Source organism: Podarcis filfolensis (assembly GCF_964270895.1).
Source record: "Podarcis filfolensis genome assembly, chromosome: 8".
Classification (NCBI taxonomy): Eukaryota; Metazoa; Chordata; class Lepidosauria; order Squamata; family Lacertidae; genus Podarcis; species Podarcis filfolensis.
The window spans coordinates 89862026-89881550 of NC_139611.1; the positions used below are offsets into that span (position 1 = coordinate 89862026).

A 19525-nucleotide genomic window follows, 5' to 3' on the forward strand; every position below is an offset into this window, starting at 1 on the left:
ATAATCAGGCACCCAAACAACAAGACCAGTCCAACAAAGTTGATGTTGAAGAATCGTTGCTTCAACCCTGCTTCATAAATATGTTGGAACCAGGTCACCTTGATATGACCCTCTCTTCTGACTTCCAACTGTTACCGTAAAAATCCGAGGGCTCCCTTGGACAAAAAGTAAAGACACCAACCAGAGTAAATTGGAGCAAATCAGCAGCCTGTAGGCTTGGTCTTTATTGAAGAAAGACTGTCGCGACAGGGTGCTCCCCTCACTTGCAGGTGAGAGGAAAGACACAGAGAATGGTGTGCAAGACCTTATAAAAACTTTTGAAATTCCCATCCTGTAGGTCAAGCCCACCCCCAGAAACATCATGCATACATTACAGAAAGGAGGGGTTGAGGGAGGAGTTGTGGTGGTAACCTGAGTGTCCTGTCACCTGGCTGATTCCCTTCTCCCCCTCCCCATGAGTCATTTTCTGAAGACAAAAGGTAGTCGCAGTTTCCTGCCGCCTGAGGGAAGATCTGATCATTGTCCTTTGTTCCAGTCCATGCTGAATCCACTCCCATATGGAAGTTCTTTGTGATCTTGATTGTCTTCTGTCTAGGACCATCAGGGTTGGCATAGCAACTGGGCAGGGCTCCTGTGGATGTGCTGGGATGGTGAAGGGATTATGGCTGGCCTGTATCAAACCTTCCCCATTTTGTAGTCCTTCCTTCATGGAGTAAAATAAAAGTGGAACAGTGCAAATCCGATGTATGGTTGATTTTCTATGAATTTATAACAGAAGCGTAGCGTATGTAGTGTGTGAGTGTGTGTGAAGTTTGTACAAACTGAATGATGGGGGGGGGGTTTCCTGCTACACTTCCTTCCTTCCTTCCTTCCTTCCTTCCTTCCTTCCTCCTTCCTTCCTTCCTTCCCTCCTTCCTTCCTTCCTTCCTTCCTTCCTTCCTTCCTTCCTCCCTTCCCTCCTTCCTTCCTTCCTTCCTTCCTTCCCTCCTTCCTCCCTTCCCTCCTTCCTTCCTTCCCTCCTTCCTTCCTTCCTTCCTTCCTTCCTTCCTTCCTTCCTTCCTCCCTTCCCTCCTTCCTTCCTTCCTTCCTTCCTTCCTTCCCTCCTTCCTCCCTTCCCTCCTTCCTTCCTTCCTTCCTTCCTCCTCCAATGCCAAATGTAGATGACTGGAGCAGGGAAATGGACAGGCCTCCTAAGAACCTAAGCAGAGGCTGCAGAATCAGGCCAACAGCCCATCTAGCCCCTCATCCTATTCTCAGAGTGGCCAACCAGATGACCATTATCAGGATCTGAGCACAGGAGCAACTCTCCCCTGCTGTAATTTGCAGCCACTGGCTACTTTTTGCAACAGGAATTCCACCCACCCCATGGGAGAAGCAGGAAGAAGCCCAGAGCAAAGGGATGCTCCCTCTTTTATAAGTTTCCCCTTTTCCCCATAAACACCTCTGGTGAAGCATCATGCAGACATCATAGATACATCATACATATGTCACAAAGGAGGGAGGTCTCTGGCAGAAATCGGTTCCTCAGGTTCTGCCAGCCTCCTCCTCACACCCACCGAGATCCTGGAAGCAGCACCAGGCGCCCCCCTGAGAACAGCCCCACTGGCGGGGGCCTCTCGAGGTCGGGGGAGCCTGGCATGGGGGTCAAATTCCTCCTCCCCCTGGTGCTTTCCCTCAGCCTCACGAACTGACCCCCTGCCCCTCTCCTTCCTACTTGAGCTGCCCTGAGCCTGGACTTTGGGGGGGGCTCTTTACACCTGGAAGAGTGTAAATAAAAAGGTGTGGCTTTGATTAAAGAGCTGGGCTCTGCCTTGTGGCTTCTAGGGGGGCCACCCTGGAGCAAAGGGCCCCTCGATTTCCCCAAATCCAAGAGTCCTTCTGGGTTCAGGAGCAACACTTTTCACCAGTGGAGAGACACTTGGGTCTTTCTTAAGAGTAGCCTCCTGGATCTGGCCTGTGGCCCATTGTGAACACCTTTGGTGAAGCATCATGCGTACATCACAGACACATCACACACAGGTCACAAAGAGGGAGGGGTTTTCAGGCAGGTTTGCCCCCAACTCTCCCTTGCCCACCCCCAGACACCCATCAAGTGATGCAGAAGAAACATCTACAAGTTCCTGTTTTCCTGGTCAAGGTAACCACACTCCTTTGTCCTGACGGAGGACCTAATCCATTCCTGGAGGGTCTGTGGGGTAGACCAGTAAGAAGTAAGCAGCACACAAAACACTACCAAACCATTCTACGTTCTAAATCTTATATTAATAAGACGTGCTGGTGTGCTTTCGAACTGCTAGGTTGGCAGGAGCAGGGACCGAGCAACGGGAGCTCACCCCGTCGCGGGGATTCGAACCACTGACCTTCTGATCGGCAAGTCCTAGACTCTGTGGTTTAACCCACAGTGCCACCCACATCCCTGCCCCCTCCCAACCTTTACATAAATTCTGGTAACGACCCAAACCTTTCCCAGCTCTGCAATATCCCTCGTGAGGTAAGGCAACCAGAACAGCACACAATATTCTTCCAAACACAGCTGCACCATAGATTCCTGGAGGGGGTGAGGATGTCAGCGCTCTGATCTCGCCCGGCAGCTGGTGTGGCAGGAGAATAAGGAAGGTCATCTCTGGCAAGGTGACTCTGCTTATCAGCTCCCCTTAGCAGAGGAAGCCGCTCTCTCGCCCTGACACTTGATATATGGCCGAGGCAGCGCGGATCCGGCCCCCCGCTGCGCACGAGTGATGCCTCAGCAGTTCCACTGCAATAACCCTCCCGGGCACTTTGCAAGTTGCCTGTGAAGAAGTCGCTCCAGGCTCCAGGCTGGCACATTTTCCTCGGCTAGAAAACTCTGCTAGCGAGAAACCTCTCCAGCTCCCTGCCTGCCCCTTTGCCACAGAATCATACAAATGTACAGTTGGAAGCGGCCCCAAGGGCAGGGCCGGCCCATCTCATTTCACCGCCTGAGGCAAGACAGGATGGTGCTGCCCTGAGCCGCCACTGAAACCTCGCTTGCTGGGGGGAGGGGGCAGCGGCAGCCGCTGCTTCCGGGATCCAGCCAGAGCTCGCGAGAGCCTTGTGAGATCTCATGGGGTTTTCCAAGGCTGCCACGAGATCTCGCTGGAGCCTGGAAGTCCATGGCAGTGCCCCATGGATTCTGCCGCCTGAGGCATGGACCTGCCCGAGAGTCATCTAGTCCAACACCCTGCAAGGCTGAAATCACAGCTAAAGAATCATGTTAATGGAGAGTTGGAGGGGGCGCCAAGGATCATCTAGTCCAACCCCTGCAACAACAGTATTTTCCACACTAGGAGATAGGACAGGCCTTTCTGCATCCTGACTGGTGGCAGAGGGTGCAGCTGCGAGGGGAGGATCCTCCACATGTGGCTGGGGCGGTGTGATGGTGGTGGGACAAGCCCCCCCCCCCTGGGCTTCTTGTCACCCCCTCAAAGGTGGCTCCCGGGGCGCTCCTCCCCCACCCCCGCCCACTTCCTCCGCCACTGGTCATGACCCCCAAACAACAGAACTCTCTCCCATGGGAGGTGACATGGAGCTGGGCTCAGGGTATTCTTTTTTATGTTATGCTGAAATTACCAATAAAAAATATTTCTTAAAAAAGGGTATTCTTTTTTAAGGTTTGCTTGCATCGGTCTTGAGAGGAAGCTGGGCATCAAGGAGTCTCTGATCTGGGTCTGTCTAGGGCTAAATTCTACTCAGACCCATTGGAATTAAGGGATGTAAATTAGTCATTTCAGTGGGGATGCAGGTGGTGCTGTGGTCTAAACCACTGAGCCTCTTGGGCTTGTCAATCAGAAGGTGGGCGGTTCGAATCCCCGTGACGGGGTGAGCTCCTGTTGCTTGATCCCTGCTCCTGCATACCTAGCAGTTCGGAAGCACGTCAAAGTGCAAGCAAATAAATAGATACCACTCCGGCGGGAAGGTAAATGGTGTTTCCGTGCGTTGCTCTGGTTCACCAGAAGCAGCTTAGACATGCTGGCCACATGACCCGGAAGCTGTCTGCGGGCAAACGCCGGCTCCCTTGGCCTATAGAGTGAGATGAGAACGCAACCCCAGAGTCATCTGAGACTGGACCTAACGGTCAGGGGTCCCTTTACCTTTACTAATTTCAATGGGTCTACTCTTTTTTTTTTTTTAAAGTAATTTTTATTAAAGGTTTTTATAACAACAACAAACATATAACAAATACATAAACAGACAAAAACAAAAACAAAACAAAAAACATGTACCATTTCATATCTTATTTTCTTATACCTTTCTTCCCCGACTTCCTCATGCCTCCCTTTTCTGTATTCCAAATTCTTATCAATTACTCAGCAAATCTTCCCTTATTTTAATTTGAATTTAATCTAATCTTCCTTATTCTCCTTGTCTTAACCCTTGCTAATAGTAACCATTTACTTTCCAGTCCAACATCATTCTAACTTTCGTTAATTTTATAATATTTCTTTAAATAGTCCTTGAACTTTTTCCATTCTTCTTGCGCTGCTTCTCTTCCCTGGTTTCGGATTCTGCTCGTCATTTCTGCCAGGCCCATGTAGTCTATCACCTTCATCTGCCATTCTTCCAGTGTGGGTAGTTCTTGTGTCTTCCAGTACTTCGCAATAAGTATTCTAGCTGCTGTTGTAGCGTACAAAAAGAAGGTTATATCCATCTTTAACACCCCCTGTCCGACAATGCCCAAGAGAAAGGCCTCTGGTTTCTTGGGGAAAGTATATTTAAATACCTTTTTAAGTTCATTATAGATCATTTCCCAGAATGCCTTAATCTTCGGGCACGTTCACCAAAGGTGAAAGAATGTACCCTCCTTTTCTTTACATTTCCAACATTTATTATCAGGCAAGTGGTAAATCTTTGCAAGCTTGACTGGGGTTATGTACCACCTATATATCATTTTCATAATGTTTTCTCTTAGAGCATTACATGCCGTAAATTTCATCCCGGTGGTCCACAACTTTTCCCAATCAGCAAACAAAATATTATGACCAATGTCCTGAGCCCATTTAATCATAGCTGATTTAACCGTTTCGTCTTGTGTATTCCATTTCAGCAGCAAATTGTACATTTTTGACAAATTCTTAGTACTGGATTCTAACAATTCTGTCTCCAATTTTGATTTTTCCACCTGGAAGCCAATTTTACTGTCCAATTTATACGCTTCATTTATTTGATGATAGTGCAGCCAATCTCTCACCTTCCCTTTTAATTTCTCAAAACTCTGCAATCTCAATTTGTCCCCTTCCTTTTCCAAAATTTCCCAGTATCTTGGCCACTTCGACTCCATGTTTAACTTTTTAACTGCCTTAGCTTCCATTGGCGACAGCCACCTTGGAGTTTTATTTTCCAGCAAATCTTTATATCTGATCCAAACATTTAATAGTGCTTTTCTGACAATATGGTTTTTGAAACTTTTGTGTGCTTTAACCTTGTCATACCACAAATATGCATGCCACCCAAAAATGTTATTAAAACCTTCCAAATCCAAAATGTCTGTGTTTTCAAGAAGCAGCCATTCTTTCAGCCAGCAGAAAGCTGCCGCTTCATAGTAGAGTTTAAAGTCTGGCAGGGCAAACCCCCCTCTTTCCTTTGAATCCGTTAATATCTTAAATTTAATTCTGGGCCTCTTGCCCTGCCAGACAAATTTAGATATATCTTTTTGCCACTTCTTGAAACAGTCCATTTTTTCCATTATTTGCAATGCTTGGAACAAAAACAACATTCTTGGCAATACATTCATTTTTATAACTGCAATTCGACCTAACAAGGAAAGCTTTAAGTTTGACCAAATCTCTAAATCTTTTTTCACTTCTGTCCAAGTTTTTTCATAATTGTCTTTAAATAGGTTCACATTCTTAGCTGTCATGTTTATACCCAAATATTTCACTTTTTTAACCACGGTCAACCCTGTCTCATTCTGAAACCTTTCTTTTTCAATCTGTGTTAAATTTTTCTCTAATACCTTTGTCTTTAACTTATTCAATTTAAATCCTGCCAATTGACCAAACTCTTGGATTATTTCCAAAACTCTTTTCGTACTAGCTTCTGGCTCTTGCAATGTAATGTAATTGCTCTTGCAATGGGTCTACTCTTGAGTATGTCTAGCATAGGGTCCTGATCTCTGCTGAAGAGTATAAGTGAATTTAATAGGATTCTATGCTGAAACACTTAATTGAATTTAAAAGACGTTTTAGGACGTCTTCAGGTTCCTTTGCCTGTCTAGTGTCAGCTCGAGGTTCACTGTTACTTATTCAATTTGTAGAGGGCCCTTCATGCGAAGATGCCAGTGGATGGGGAGGAGAGTGACAGCATTACTGTTTCCAGCTGTGCCACTCCCCGCGGGTCCCTCCAGTCAGCAAAAAGAAGGAGCCTCCAGCCAGTAGACCTGATCTCTGTGGCGAACACTAAGAAGGAAGAACTCCAAGCAGGGGTTTGCATGATCTTTTAAGACTCCCTCCCCCTTTTCCCATAATACATTTCCAGTACCATCGTCCATGCATCACAGATATGTCACAAAAGAGGAGTGGCTGTCATGGAGAAAATGAAACTGTCCCCCAGTTCCCAACACCTTTTACGTACCTGCTTCCCCAAGAAGAAGAACATTATTAGTGGCGTCTGCCCTGTGGAAAGGTGGAACACCATCCCGTCAGATGTCAAGGAAATAAACAAGGCAGTCCTGTCTAGGGAAGTTTTTAATGTTTGATGTTTTATTCTGTTTTTAATGTTCTGTTGAAAGCTGCCCGGACTGGGGAAACCCAGACAGATGGGTGGGGTACAAATAAATAAAAATGTTTTTTTTTTTAAGGATTGAAGTTGTTGAGTTTTTTTAGGATTTTACCCAATGAAATAATCTGCCACTGGGGCCGGATCAAACCCTCGAAACGGACTTTGGACATGCCTGGTTTATACAGTGCTCTTTCAAGTAACTTATAATTTTTTCCCCATTCTTTATAGAATTTGTTGTCCTCTTGATCTCTGATTTTCCCGGTCATTTTCCCCAATTCAGCATAGTCCATCATGGGGACTTCAGATTTTCAAGGTATCACAACTGCTCCCCCCCCCCTTTTGGTTTTAACCAGGTTGTCCAGGCCATTCCTGCAACATCCTTTGACTCTGCTGCAAGAAGAAGGACTTTCTTTCCTCTGCCCTGAATCTTCCAACAAAATGACGATGATGATGATGATGGGATCTTCTGCATCCCACTGGTCAGTCTCAGTAGCTGTTATGTACTGAGTTGAATAGGATCCAAAATGCAGCAGTCTGATTGGTCCTAGAACAATAGGATTCAGAATGCAGCAGTCTGATTGGTCTGCAGGAGCCACCCAATCCAGCTCCAGGTGGAAGTGAATCCGCAACCTGATTGGCCTACAGGAGAATCCCGGAATTAGCCAATCACGTGGGGCCCATTGTGTAAATAATGTATATAAAGCAGACATTCTGGGGGAACTTCCATTCCTCCTCACCACTATGAGCTGAATAAAGAGCATGAAATCCACACTCGACTCCGAGTCTATTTCAGTAGCCATCCCACCCACTTGGACCACTTGGCAGCTGGCAGGGCCACACAGAAGCAAAGGGTCTCCCACCAGCCTTTTCAGTCTTGCTCAGGTGAAAGACACACACTCTCTCACTCCCCCAGCAAGTCCCCAACTGGCCCTCTGCCTCCCCTTAGTATCGTAGAACTGTTGAGCTATAAGGGACCCAAGGGTCATCTAGTCTGACCCCCTGCAATGGGGGGAGGGGAAGCAGGAAGCTCAGCTACGGCCTCCATGACAGATGGCCATCCCACCTCTGCTAAGAAAACTCCCAGGAAGGTGCCACCCTCCGACCCACTGTCAAACAGCTCCTGCCCTCAGAAAGTTCTTCCTGACGTTCAGCTGGAATCTCCTTTCTTGTCACTTGGAGCCATGGGTTCGAGTCCTGCCCTCCGGAGCAGGAGAAAACCAGCCTGTTCCCTCTTCCATGTGACAGCCCTTGAGATGTTTGAAGATGGCTATCACATCTCAAGTCTCCTCCAGGCTGAACCTTCCCAGCTCCTTTGAGCATCGATTCTGGACCCCCGGCCCTGGTTCGGTGGAGGGTGGGCTCCCCCTCACATCAAGGGCTGGCGGGGGGTGTGTGTGTGTGTGAGGTTCCTCATTGCAAGGAGGAGAGGCCCAGTTGTCGATTGCCGCAAAGCGATGCCGTTAAGTGGGTCAGGCTTGTGCGATGGAGGAGGGAGGGGGCAGCTGCCGCACGAGCAAAGCTTTGCAGGGATGGTAATGAGCTATTTACAAAGCAAGGCCATCTCTGCAGCAAGCAGCGCAGGCTCTGAGCTGGTCCACCTCTCAAGGGCTCCTGGGCCTGGCTTGGCTGGTGGTTTCCCACAAGGGGCGTTGGTTGACCCCAGGGGGAAGAGGATGCTCCAAAAACCAGATTCTTCTTGTGTTCTTAAGGAGCCTCCGGGATTAGGCCAGCCCCTTGTCCTGCAAAACACAGGATTGTCCTGTACTTCAATGCAGTGGTGTAGCGTGGGTTGTCAGCACCTGGGGCAAGGCAAGTAATTTGCGCCCCCTAACCCATGGATTTGCGCCCCCTAACCCGTGGATTTGCACCCCCTAACCCTAACCCCCAGATGTTGCGCCCGGTGCGGCCCGCCCCCCCTGCACCCCCCACGCTACACCACTGCTTCAATGTGAGATCCTACATCCTGTATTGATACAGTTTTGTCCTGTATTTCAGGTCCCCCCCCCCCTCTCTCTCTCTCTCTGCTAAGATAGGGATCATTTCCAAATGCATGTGTTTGAAAGCATATGCGGAAATTCATTGTTATGGAAAAATCTCGGTGTGAGGCTGCTCAGTCCCCCAGCTCCTTGGGCAGAGTCCCTGCGGAATAAAGGAAGGAGTCCAGCCAACCAGAGCAAATAGCCGTAGACCAAAGTTTATTGCGCAACAGGTTCAAAGAGGAATTTTGAGCCCAGCATACAGTTCATTAAGCATCATCACTACATCTTTGCTACATCAGAAAAGGGGAGGGTTATACATAATTAGCATAGGAGGAATGTGTTGGGCAACAGGCGGATACAGGATTGGGAAGTACATTCTAAGCACCTACTACAAAGGGACAATAGAACTTTGGTTTGCCTAGTCATAGAATCATAGAATCATAGAATCATAGAATCATAGAATCATAGAGTTGGAAGAGACCACAAGGGCCATCGAGTCCAACCCCCTGCCAAGCAGGAAACACCATCAGAGCACTCCTGACATATGGTTGTCAAGCCTCTGCTTAAAGACCTCCAAAGAAGGAGACTCCACCACACTCCTTGGCAGCAAATTCCACTGTCAAACAGCTCTTACTGTTAGGAAGTTCTTCCTAATGTTTAGGTGGAATCTTCTTTCTTGTCGTTTGGATCCATTGCTCCGTGTCCGCTTCTCTGGAGCAGCAGAAAACAACCTTTCTCCCTCCTCTATGTGACATCCTTTTATATATTTGAACATGGCTATCATATCACCCCTTAACCTCCTCTTCTCCAGGCTAAACATGCCCAGCTCCCTTAGCCGTTCCTCATAAGGCATCGTTTCCAGGCCTTTGACCATTTTGGTTGCCCTCCTCTGGACACGTTCCAGTTTGTCAGTGTCCTTCTTGAACTGTGGTGCCCAGAACTGGACACAGTACTCCAGGTAACTGGACACAGTACTCCAGGTCTGGCACCTGGGCAAGTCCAGAGGAGTGCCTTTGCCCAGCGATCGACACCTAAGAGTATCTTTCTGTGTGGATGTGACTTCCCGCTTGAGGGATTATGGCGGGGACCGAGTGGTTTCCAAGTCCTTGGCCAATGAAGCAAATTGGCGGTGGAATGAAGGAAAGTGGCAAAGGAGCTGATTTTATATGATTTTTAAAGCTGGGTAACTTCCCTGATCTGTCAAGTCGAAAGGATACATTTATGCATAATATTTGTAACATTTAACAACTTTAAAGATGTGCCCCCCCCCGGTAATTTTCGTAACATCATGCATTTAAGTTCTGGGTAGCCCAGCACAGACAGATTTGCAAATTTGTGTGTGTGTGTCTGTGTGTGACAAATTCCAGAGGGTCCGTCCTGTGAGGCTGCAATATATTGCAGTGGATTGCTTTGAAGTCACTTCCGCACCAGATGGAGAGAAAAAATCGACCCCCCAACTGCCTCGCCCAGCCCTGCCCTGTATTCCTGTATCTTGCCAGAACAAAGGCGGCAGCCATCCTCCAGGTCCAGGAGCAGTCTACCTGGATTTCTAGGTCCAAGGGGGCATTTGGCCAGCGTGAGACCAGGAGGCTGGAGCAGAAGGGCTCTCCAAGGCTGATCCTGCAGGCCTGGCTCTTCTGAGTCCCGAGAGAGTCTGAGAGAGCCACTTTCCCCCAGAGGGACAGGAGCAAGTGGTCAGCCCTGCAGCCAAGGCGGGGGGGGGGGGGCTGGAGTGTTTGTGCCGCTGATATTTCTCAAAGTTAAGAGCTCATTAATTCCAGGCCTCGAACGTAAGCACAAACACCAAGCCGGTACATATTTAATGTATTATTCCGGCCCTGTAATTAAATTAAATGAAAGCAATTTCCCATCAACTCAGGTTACCCAAAGAGAGGGGGCTGGAATTAAAATGCGGGCCTGCATTCTCAGCTGCATCAGCAGAGCAATTATAGGGAGAAATTAAAACCCCTTTAGTGAAATAATGAAATGTTGCTTTGTATCAAAAGTGCCCAAGATTTCATTTTGAGCTCTGACAGGTTATTACAGATTCGAGGGCCGGACGGAAAGCATATTTTAATTGCAGGCTCATTTGCATTTGAAGCAGCACCTGATCTTGGCTGGGCCAGGGTCTTCCCCGCCTCCTCCCACCCTTTCGGAGCAGCCCTGGGGGGCAGTGCTGGGACTGGGGGGGCAGGACAAGGGAGCAGGCGCAGGGAGGGGCTTTCACCAGCCCAGAAGGGAGGGACAGTTTTTCCTCCTTGCAGAAATGATTTGTCAAGGTTGGAGCCTTGATATCCCCCAAGTATCAGCTCCCTTGAGAATGGTCACGGGAGCAGGGAGGCATTTATTGTGGCACACCGTATGTTGGCATGTGATATCCATGCAGAGCAAAACGTGGTGCAAAAACTCCGTCAGATCCTGCTCCCACATGATTCACAAGGATATCAGAAGAGCCTCAGCCCACCTGCGCCAAACTCCTGTTCCCACAGTGGCCAAGCAGGGGCCTCAAAGGGAAACCCGCAGCCAGGATCCAAGCACAAGAGCAACACTTTTCCCTCTGGTGGCTTCCAGGAACTGCAGCTCAGAAGCATCTCTGCCTCCAGCCATCCTGGTGGTATAAGAATTTGAAGGTCCCAAATATAAAATAACATTCATAAATGTACAAGGCAAACACATAAGTATATAAACCCCGTGTCTGAAATAGTACAGGAGAGCAATCCTGAAGCCGTTTTGACTCTCCCAAATGGACCTCAATATATTTCTCTGCAAGGAGGGAGGCAAATGGGGAAAGCCTTTGTCTTTTTGCTTACAAATCCTGTCTCAAGGGGTATCTGTGTATGAACAGGATACCTTGCCAAGGCCTAAAACCGCCAAAGTTGTGCCGAAATGCTACGGGGAAGGCGAAACCTGCCAATGCAGGGAAATCCCTTCCCGGTTCTGAATACAGCAACCATCTCACAACCGCAGCAGCGCCAGCTGAACTGGAATGCAAAATATGAGCCTGTAAGGGAAAGAATCATTAATTTGAAGACCACTGACCTAGGATGAAATTATAGATGCAAGAAATTATTCATTTGAGGGAGGGTGGGTGCATGATCCTGGAAGGAAGAACAGCAAAGAGGCTTGAGCAACAGGAGTCATCCTCTTTTCTTTTGGCCTTGGGCCCACCCCCAGCCGGCCGTCCATCGTTCTCCCTGGCCGAGGGCAGGTCAAAGGCCAGCCCAATCAGGTGGGTGGCACCTGCCCAGGTGAGCCCCGCTGAGTGTTGCAAACCCCACCCACCTGTGGGGAAGGGAGAGCAGATATTGTGCATGAATAGGGTGAGCCTGTGACCTGGACTCAGGAACTAAACTATTAACCATCACAAAAGCATGGCCAAGCTGCCCAGGTAAAGCAATCAGTGACCATTATCAGGTACCCTGGCAAACAGGATTGCAGCTGGTGACCGCCCCTTCAGTGATGTATGTATGATGTTTTGCGGGGTGGTCCTGAGCTACAGGGGGAGGGGGATTTCAAATGTCTATATAAGGACTTGCGCACCATTGTTCTAGGTTCCTCCTCCCTCCTGCGTGTGGGGAGTGGGGACCCTGTTGCAACAGTTTAATAAAGATCAGGCTTACTAGCTGCTTTGCTTCTCAATATTCTCTGCTTGGCCTCTGTTATTTCTTTCAACTCTGCACACTTTCTTCCATCTGTCCTGAGAAACTCCCCGCATTCAGCCTCCTTTTCGCCCCTGAGTTCTGCTGAGAGGGAGGGAAACTTTTCTCTCTCTCTGCTTTCTCAAGGCCAGGCAGCATCTAGTTCTAGGAAACTAATTTTATGCAGCCCAGCTTCCTGAGCCTCCTCTCTCAGCTGGAGTCCAAAAACCAACAGCTTGTTTCTCTCTCTTCCTCCTGCAGATTCCTCCTTGACCTCCTTGAGCCAGGGAGGGGGAAGGAAGACATGCCCCCTCTGGGCTCACCCTTTGCAGAATAAGTCCCTTCTGCTGCATGGAGCCCCTTCAGAAGAGAGGCTGGATATTGAGGTCCTCCTTGCCCCAAGATCACATTTGCAAAGGAGATGCTGGGGGGGGGGGGGGCTATTAACTTAACAAAAGAAAATGCTTTCACTGGACCCAAGCTAACAAAATGAATTTTCATAGGGACAAACGTAAGGTTCTGCACTTAGGCAGGAAGAATCAGATGCACAGATATAGGATGGGGGCACCTGGCTTCCTAGCAGTGCATGTGTTATATAAGAATTTTAAGGTCATATAAAAAAAATGTTCATATCTTTATATATAAACCACATGTCTGAAACCCCACAGAAAAGGTCCTGAACAAATTGACCTCAAATATTTCTCTGCAAGGTCAAAGTGGGAAACCTCCCCATTGTCTCTTTCCTCACAAATCCTGTCTTAAGGGCACATTCAAGATATGACCAGAGTGTGTACCTGTGACCTGTGACCCAGATTCAGGAATTAAGTAAAAAAAAAAAAAAATTCCCTTCCAGTAGCACCTTAAAGACCAACTAAGTTAGTTCTTGGTATGAGCTTTCGTGTGCATGCACACTTCTTCAGATACACTGAAACAGAAGTTGCCAGATCCTTCTATATAGTGAGAAGGTGGGGAGGGGTATTACTCAGAAGGGTGGTGGGAATGGGTGATTGGCAGATAGCTGTGATGAGCCTGTTGACGACTCTTAACGACTGCAATAGGTCTTACAGGAAAAAGCAAGGGGTGAGAAGGTGAAAAATGGCTTTGTCATGTATAATCTCATTCAAAATGGCTTTGTCATGTATAATCTCATTATACATTCAAAAGCATCCATTCTTCGGCGATCAGCCTTCTTTATGGTCCAGCTCTCACTTCCATACATCACTACTGGGAGAACCAGAGCTTCAACTATACGGACCTTTGTTGGCAAGGTGATGTCTCTGCTTTTTAAGATGCTGTCTAGGTTTGTCATACAACCTAGAATCAAGTAGACTGCCTCTGGAGCTGGAGGCTCCCTCTTCCGTCCATCGCTCCCACCACCCCCATTGCAGAGGGTTGGCCTGGATGTTTCTTGGGGGGGGTCTCTCCCAACTTGAATGTTCTGTGATTCTGCAGCTCCCTGTCTCTTCCATGGTCCCTGTAATGCTAAAATTAACACGTTTCTGATTCGCAGTTTCCTGCAGAAATGGTCCCTTGTGGGGAAGAAGGGAAGGCTTGATTTAAAGTAGCTAAGCTGCTTTTTATTTGGGGTGGGGGTGGAGAGGACGCATTTTCCAGCCCCCTCCTCTGGAGCCAACACCTCCTGCCTTGCCAGTAGCTCTTTGGCAAGCTGCCTCAGACGGGACCAAAAACGTGCTGAGTAAAAGCTCAAGAGGAACAAATAAGTAAATGGTGTGCTATATTTTTGTTTTATTGATCCGGCTCCCGAGGAGACGCTGGAGGCCCAATAAGCAGCGGGAGAAGATCAAGGAGGTGGGGAGGAAGCCGGGAGGCTCTGAAGATGTGCCAGAAGGAGAACCTACGGGAGGGGTCCTAAATGGCCCAGTGGGACCCAAAATACCGAGTTGGAAGAGTGGTTTTTAAAAAAGGAAGCGGCGGAAGCAGCAGATGGGAACCTCTGAGAGCCAGAGACACCAGCCGGGAGGCTTCACAGGAACAGCAGAAGCGCCCGGCTGCTGGATCCGGCCAAAGGGGGCCCATCTAGCTCAGCATCCTGTTCCCAGTGTCCAGGTACCCCAAAGAACCCAGGAACCCAGATAGACTGCCTCTGGACCTGGAGGTTCCATCAGAACGTAAAGAGGCCTGTTGCCCAGTGGGGAAGCAGTCAGGAAGATAAGGGAGGGCCACCCGTCTCACCAGCCCAGCCCCTTCCCTACGTCTCCGTGGGGCACCTGCTCTTTGGGGTGGGGGGCAGGGGCTTCTCACGCCCAGGGGCAGCCATTTCCCTCCCCCCGGAGAGCCTCATGACCACCAGGCACTGGCGCTGGGTGCAAAAGCATGTTTGTTGGGAAACCATCCTGCTCTTCCTTATGGAAAGCTCAGCTCAGCAGATGACAACCTCGAAAGACCATTCAGGCATTTAGGACAGCAATGGCGAAAAAATTAAGATGGCAGAAGCAGGAGAGAACCACTGTTGCAGGAATTTATGTATAGGTTGGGGGGGGTTGCCCCTCCAGCAGATGTCATGCACATGCAGCCCACTACCAAAACCAGCACAATCACTTTTGTGACTTTTGTGATTTGTCCTCACAAAACACTTCATCACAGTTTCTTCCTATCTGTTCAAAGGGCCTCTGCTGCACGATACCAAATGTAAGAATTCACTGATAAATGGATCTATGTACTGGCTCAGTGGGGAAACTTCAGAAATTCATATAGGCAGGTGAGCTCAGCTCCTCAGCAGCCCCTCTGCCTCAGTGATGATCCCTGGCATCCTGATACCTGAGTGCCAGACAGGTAGCCATTCCAGAAAGAACAAACCCAGATGAAGACAAGAGGGTGGGATTAACTTGGTTGGGAAACAGGGAAATGTAAATATCTCTTTTGTTACACTTGAGGGGTGTTTGGTGGAGGACAAGGGGAACCATGGGGCAGGGTCCAGGATGCTCAGATTACTGCCACCAGACCTCCCCTTTCATGATGTAACCGTGATGTATTAGTGACATAGTTTGGGGGGGGTGTAACATGGGAATTAGCAGCTAATAAAAGTTTGGGTTCTCTTTTGTTCGGGGCTTCCATCTAGTTCCACCTGGTGGCAGGTGGGAGTCCTGTCGCGACAGTCTTCAATAAAAACCAAGCCGACTGGCTGCTCTTTTGCTCTGGGATTCCTGGCTGGTGTCCTTGTTTTTTGTCCAAGGGAGCCCTCAGATTTCTCCTTTAACACCACTTGGGGGGACCTCTGAGCCCCCCTCTCCAGCCCCCCTCCTTGCCTGAATCTGCACCCCAAGGCGGTGAGAAGAGTTTGCTAATCAGCAGCTAATCCAGGTCGGATGCTGATGGTGCTGATTTCGTCCCCGCAAAGGAGCCTGGACGGGGCTGCTGAGCCAAGCAGGGTCTCCCGAGGATCAGGACTGAGACCGGCCTTTCTAATTTGTTTGTTAATGACACGGAGGGCTGAGCAGTGAGGTGGCCAAGTTTGCTGAGGAAGGCAGAAAAGAGGAAGGAGGGAGCTCCAGAAACACATTTCCCACCAGGGGGGAAGGGGCAGCGAAATGGCAAATGGAACTCAGCGCAAGGGAGCAGAAAGCGATGCACACCAGAGAGAGAGGAAGGAAGAATCTGGATTTAACACGCATGCATTTGGGGGTCTGGACTGGCTGGGAGCAAGGCCTCCAGGTCATAGCAGAGAGTTCATGGGCTCCGTTTGCAACATCTGTGGAAAAGTCCAGTTCCATGCCAGGGAGGGAATTGAAAATAAAACTGCTGATTGTCCTAATGCCCTTGGACAGACCTATTATGTGACTCCATTTGTCCAGTTCTGGTTGCCTCCCCTCCTAAAGGATATTGCAGAGCTGGGAAAGGTCCAGAAAGGGGCAGTGGGGTGTCAGGGACAGGCTGAAGGAAGAGGAGCCAGCCGGGGAAACCCCAGAGGGAATCCCCAGAGGAGGAAGGCTCAGAGCCAGGGGGTTTGTGGTGGGACACTGAGGAAAGGTCAGAGGGAGAAGACTGGGAGGAGGGACCAGATGCCGAAGGGGCAACAGGGCTTAGTGAGCAGGAGGAGTCTGTGACAGGGAGCGGTTCAGACTCCGAGGCTGAAGGGGGGTCAAGAGACTGCTGAAGAATCCAGGGGGGTCTCCCTCTCTGTCTGCGACAAGCTCCCATCCCCTCTGGTCTCTAAGAACGTGCAGGATAATGAGGAGAGCAGAACAGAGGCAAAAGGTGCGCAGATGCAGTCTGAGGGTGCTTGGGAAACATCCGGAAGGGGAGGGGCCTTGAATAAAGAGTCAACTTCACCCAACGGCATCAAAGATTTGCGTCCTTTCTTGCTGACCTGCATCCGGCTCAGGCATGGAAAGTCCTCCCCTCCCTTTGGTAACTTCACAGATAAGAATTAACAAGCAGTTGATATATTTATAGTCCTTTTATTACAGCATCATGCTGCAAGCACAAATGCGCAGCTCTCCGAAAGGAGGGCAGTTGGCTACTCTAAACCTTCCTTCCTACTTCTGTGGCATTTTAGGCGCCAATGGGAAGTTCCTCCCTCCCTCTGAATCCTTTGCTCTCTGATACGTTCAGACTTCCGAGTCCATGGGGGGGGTCCCCCCACACTCTCAAGTGACGTCTCAACTAGCTGCCCCCTCCCTTCCGGCTCCCTTGTCATTATCTCGTAACTGGGCAACTCCTCCCAAAGCTGTTCAGCTTCTGTCTCTCTGCTTCTGAACACGCTGTGGGCGGGGGGGGGGGAGGGAACTCTTCTCCATCGGAGAGAAGCTGGTCTGCCATAGAATGCGTCCCCCAGTCCTCGTCTTCAGACCATCCCCTGACACTCCAGCCCTGTCAAGGCGCGGCTCCCCTATGAAGAATGGTTGCAGCGTTTGGGACTTCTTAGTTTAGCAGAAAGGTGAGGAAGAGGCAGCATGAAGAAAGGAGAGAGAGAAACGGTTTTCTCCCTCTTGCATAACACTCTGCTCCTTTTGCGGAGAGCCTGATCCGTGACTAGCAGCTGATAGGGGTCCCAAAGTGTGGAGACTGCAGCTCTTGGCTGTGGCAGAGCTAGGGGCTCCAACACCCAGAGTGGCACACATGCTGTGCACCCGAGGGAGGGGTGATCTGCCCATGATCCTCCCCAGGAGCCGATCTCAGCACGGGTGGGGCACCGAATATCCTCCCCTTCAGGCTGAAGAGGGGGGACATTCAGCATGCCCCCCGTGACTCCCAAGCCTACAGTGAGCTGGAGTAAGGGGGAAAGCCTCAGCAGCTGCTTCACCGTTTGGTGCTTGGCCGCTTGCTGGGCTTGGGGAAGCGTGGGTGGGGTGGGTCATGCCGAATGTCACCCCCCTTCAGGATGACATCCGGTGTGGACCGCACCCCGTTGCTACGCCCCTGGCTCTTGGGCTTCCAGGCTTCCCATGGGGGGAATCTGGTTCAGCGGCGGAGCAAGCCGATGGGGAGCCTGGGGCAGAGCGCATGCCCTGCGCCCAGAGGCGGGGCCAGCACCCCATGGGGGTGGGGCCAGCCAGGGCAGGATGCTCCGTGGGGACGCTCCAGAGTCTGCCTGCCTCCTCCCACTCAGACGAGGAGGAGGTGGTAGGTTGGGGGACCGTTTGGGCAGTGCGGAACCTGCAGGCGCCCAGGCCACCACATCTGTCCCAGCAGAGATGGGTGGCTCGGGCGCTGTGCAGGCCCCATGGTGAGTGCAGCCCAGCATTTTTTCACTCCCCCCCCCATGGTGACACCCCGGGCACCCCACTCCCACCACACACCCCTCCCTCCCCCCGATCTGGTTGGCCTCTCAGCATGCTGGGCCAGATCCAGCTTCAGGGATCTCTTTACGCCCCCCCCCCCCGCTTTGCTGCTGTTTCATTCAGGGCTGTTTCCGTTCCATCCTTGCCAGCGCTGTGAAGCCGGCACTTCCTTAAAAAACCTCCATCCAGCCTTTCTGTTTAAAAATATCCACAGCAGCTTAACCGTGAGAAGACAACATCCAAACAAAGCAAAGCAGCGGAGGCTGAAACACAGAAAATCCATAAGCAGAGGAAGCAGCAGCAGCAGGAGCTGCAGCGTAAAAAGCCCCCCCCCCCAATTTAGATGCCCCCAGAGGGCAGGGAGCTGAAGGAGCTGAAGGATGCTCAATTTGGGCGGAAAGAGTGACCTGGATTAGCCCTTTGCCGTCTGCGACACAGCAAGGGAACAGGAGCGGGGCTGTTGGGCTGGGGGGCCGGCCAGAGGTCTTGGGGCTCCAGGCTCCCTTCAGGTCCAGGCGGGGGGTTGGGGGGCAATGGCCAGGGAGGAAGATGGGAGCTTGGATCCAGCAACCTCTAAAGGACCACAGAAGTTCCCCATCTCCAGTCTAAGAAACTGAAGCACTGGGCTGCTGGCCATCATCTCTGTGATGCTCAGGAGTAGGAATGCCCCCCCCCCCCGTGACTTGAGGGCAGGAGGGCAGTTCTCCTGCACAGCAGCCAGCAAGGTCAGGCCTGGGAGGGCTTCGCACAGCAACCCCCCCCTCAGTGGACTCTCCTTCCTTGGAGGTTTCTTAGCAGAGGTTGGAGGGCCACCTGCCATGGCTGCTTTTGCTGAGATTCCTGCATGTGTGGATTAAATGAAGACTAGGAGCTGGGAGAGAGCCAGGTTCAAATCCTTACTTGGCCCTGAAGCTGCCACACCTGGAATACTCTGTCCAGTTCTGGGCACCACAATTTAAGAAGGATGCTGACAAGCTGGAAGATGAGCAGAGGAGGGCGGCTGAGATGATCAAGGGTCTCACAACCGGAGTGAGTCTGCCTGGTCAATAGAGGCCCAATATGTTCTCTCAAGGGTCAGGATGGAGCCCAGGGCCCCCCCTCTCTCTGCTGCCCTAGGGAGACCAGAGGAATACTTGGTCGGAGCGCAATCTTCTTCTTCCACCTGGAGAATTGATCCCATCCTTCACATCAGAGGAGGAAGGAGGCCCCCGGTCTGGCGGTGGCGGCGGCGGCAATTTGGCTAAAGTGGGCAGATCCATCACGGAAAGTGGCAGCAACCGGCCAGCCATCAGGAGAAGAAATCAATGAGGAAATGGAGATTAAACACACACCGGCCTCCTCTGCCCAGCACAGACCCATTCATAAAGGCAGAGCTGAGTAGCAATCATCACAGCAGGAGTTGCTGGAGAAGGGGGAGGGTTTGGGGTTTTTT

The 19525-nt window shown here is 50.4% G+C and overlaps 1 long non-coding RNA gene across 2 annotated transcripts in view; it reads left to right on the forward strand.

Annotated features, from left to right (window-relative positions):
• LOC310769158 overlaps nucleotides 1-19525 on the forward strand; it is a 254965-nt gene that overhangs the window by 216325 nt on the left and 19115 nt on the right. The window contains exon 4 of one of the 2 annotated variants that reach the window (XR_014551459.1): nucleotides 9167-9637. The exons of the other annotated variant lie outside the window; for it this stretch is intronic. This is a non-coding gene — a long non-coding RNA (uncharacterized lncRNA). Of the gene's footprint in view, nucleotides 1-9166; nucleotides 9638-19525 lie in introns of those variants that run through there. 2 annotated transcript variants of the gene reach the window in all.